This window comes from Amphimedon queenslandica, unplaced genomic scaffold, assembly GCF_000090795.2.
Source record: "Amphimedon queenslandica unplaced genomic scaffold, v1.1 AMPQUscaffold_12979, whole genome shotgun sequence".
In the NCBI taxonomy this organism is placed as follows: Eukaryota; Metazoa; Porifera; class Demospongiae; order Haplosclerida; family Niphatidae; genus Amphimedon; species Amphimedon queenslandica.
In genome coordinates this window covers 7,586-10,672 of record NW_003546785.1, presented here as the reverse complement: position 1 = coordinate 10,672, position 3,087 = coordinate 7,586, and the positions used below count along the sequence as shown (strand labels likewise).

Below are 3,087 nucleotides of genomic sequence, written 5' to 3'. Positions count from 1 at the left end.
ATGATTTAATGTGATGTTAAGTGTGTGTGTGTGGAAATTGTGTGTGTTTATTGGACATAATGTAATGAGATGATGCAATGAGGTACACTCTGACCTTTCATTCATAATGATTGTTTGATCCTGTTAATCAATTAATGTAATGATTGGTTATTGTCACTCCTGAGAAACTTACCACTGTATCTTGTATCTCTCTCTCTCTCTTTCTTTTCTTCCCTCATTTTTGTTATTCCTCTCTTCTCTCAAGATTTTATGGGAGGTTTTGTCATTCTTTGATCTGCTCTTTATGAAGGATTGGGTAAGCTGGTCATTGGGTCACAGAGAGAAGATCATTATGTCTCAGAAATGGGTGTCCACTCCACTATCATTCTGTTATCGTGTACATAGTCTACTATACAATTCATTTATATCTGTACATATACTTGTACATGTACACTCCATACAATACATGTACCTTTGTTTTATTTTTTGTAGTGTATGTTCACAGGTCTCAGTTGGGAGGTTACTTTGGGTGAGAATGAAGGAGGGGGCACTCACTGTCTCCTCTCCTCTCTCTCTGATCAATCAATAGTGGCTGATGATGTATTGGAATATGTAAGACGCTATGCTTAACTTAGGATCATAAAGATAATTGAAGAACCACTCCAGGTTAGGATAGGCTTACTGAGGGTAATAGCCATGTTTACTGGGTCATTCTTTCTCCTCTTTCTTCCTGTCTTTTTTCCTTCACTCTCTCTCTCTCTCTCTCTTCCCCTTTTATTCATTGAAGTCTGGTTTTATATCTGATTTAATTTATGCCATCTGCCATCTTGTACTATATTAATTTTTTTGCGGAAGTAATTTTTGTGAATTTTTTAAATATCGTGAAATCCGCAAATTTTACAGCCCTAAAAAAGCACCCTAAAGTATGTAAGATATGGAAGAGAGAGAAAAGCTTCAAAACACACAGTTTTAAAAACTAAATACTGTATACATGTACATGTATTCTACATAATATACAATATTTATTACTTGTCAATTTTTAATTCAGCTCAGACACATATACATGTACATGTACATGTTCAATTTGGCTAAAATTTGATGAATTGCTAAATTTTAGGGATAGGCAGATTTTTAATTTGGTGAATTTGTGGCCATGTGCCATTGAGCATGCATATAATAGCTCAAAATGGTGCATTTTTATTTTGGCGAATGGCTATCAAAATGCCAAATTTGCCAAATTCAATCCCTTCCAAAATTACCCAGTATACGGTGTTATATTAATATTTACGATAAGACATTATACAAGTACACATCAATGTATTTCATGTATGTTTAATTATTTTTAATCTCTCTCTCTCTCTCTTCCTCTAGACTGGTAGTCTCCAGATGAAGATTGTTGCTGAAGATAAACTCGTTGAAGAGAGGATGGCTGAGCTCCTTCAAGAATGGGAGAGAAAGAAACCAATACATGTAAGGGATAAAGGAACAGGTTACATGTACATGTAGACCTACTAGCTGTTATGTACATTGTATACATGTACATGTACATCATTAGTAAAATGATGAGAATTTAGTGGCTGATATACATGTACATGTAACATACTGTGATATTTATTTACCACAATTCTCTGATTACTATAGTACATGTGCACATACATAACATGAATAACGAGGCATTTTTCTGAGGACTAAAATGATTAAATTTGAATGTACTGTACATGTGCATGAACATACATTGTACATGTATGTTAGCTTTTTACAGCTACATGTACATGTACATGTACATGTAGTTTCTATATCATGCAGTCGTGCAATAATGTACATGTTACGTAATCTTCCTCTTTCTCTTTCTTGCTCTCTCTCTACAGATTGTGTGATGAACAGTTATCCTGCAACCAGTCTTATTATTAGGGTCTGAGAGCCCTAAAGAGTGTACTGGTGAGTGCTGGTAATATCAAGAGGGACAGGATCCAGCAACTGAAGCAAGAGCTGGCAGCTCAAGGACAGACACTAGAGGAAACTGATCTATCCAAACAACCCATGAACTAGAGGTACATGAACATGTACATGTATGTGTATACAGTACATACAATTTAGATGCATGCATGTAGTTACATGTAAATTGTGTAAGGGATTCAAGCATTGTTATATTGTACTTAATCTTTAAATACTTGTGTACATGTAAAAGCCTGCCTGGGCTTCAATTTTCCATTTTTATTTTAACAATAACTTCTACATTTTCATACAATTTATTTGAGAGTTCTTCTATACTTTATATACACTTGTAGATTAATGCATATATACATGTAGCCTCCCCAGTGACCCTAGTGTATTTGTATTAAAAGGTCATTTTTATTTTACTTAATTTTTATTCTATCTTATTTTTCTCCCTCCCCCCCTCTCTCTCAGATCCTGATCCAAAGTGTATGTGAGACAGTTGTTCCTAAGCTGATAGCAGATTTTCTTTATTTAATTTTTGAAATTTTCTCTGATTTTTTTCCGATCATGGGAATACATTTATTCTTAGAATATTTTTATTTTATTTTCCAATTTTTTCTGATATTTTCTGACAGTGTGGGAATATTTTTGGATTCAGTCTATTTAATTTTTGGAATTTTTTTGTATTATTTTCCTCATGAGTGAAGGAATATTTTCAATTTTTTTATTATTAGAATTTTTTGATTTTTTAAGTGTGGGAATTTTTTCTGATTTTTTCTCTGAGCAAGCAAATATTTTTGAAATATTTTTATTTTTTTTTTATTTTTTCAGATTTTTTTTGACAGCGTGGAAATATTTTTGGATTTTTTAAATTCAATTTTGAAATTTTTTTAAATTTTTTTCTCATGAGTGTGGAAATATTTTCGGATCATTTTTCGAATTTTTTCAATGGATTATTTTTGACGGAGACGTCGATCCTGCTAGCTATGCTTGGAATCAATTGCAATACTTAGTGCCGGGAGGTTTCCAGCTAAAAGAAAGTATTAATCTTGCATATTATTTTTTTTATTAAGTGTTTAATGAAAAAGAACAGGAATAGATACAGGATTGCAGGGAAGATAGAGCTCTTGAACAAGGACTCGTGTCAAGACTATAATATTAATTTTACTT

General features: G+C 32.7%; 1 long non-coding RNA gene across 1 annotated transcript; it reads left to right on the top strand.

The window, feature by feature from the left end:
- The first annotated feature begins 220 nt into the window (after nucleotides 1-220).
- LOC109585952 (uncharacterized) lies at nucleotides 221-2,560 on the top strand. Its single transcript, XR_002186745.1, has 5 exons — nucleotides 221-346; nucleotides 472-645; nucleotides 1,351-1,449; nucleotides 1,848-2,030; nucleotides 2,389-2,560. It is a non-coding gene; the product is annotated as an uncharacterized LOC109585952 (long non-coding RNA).
- Nucleotides 2,561-3,087: the final 527 nt, after the last annotated feature.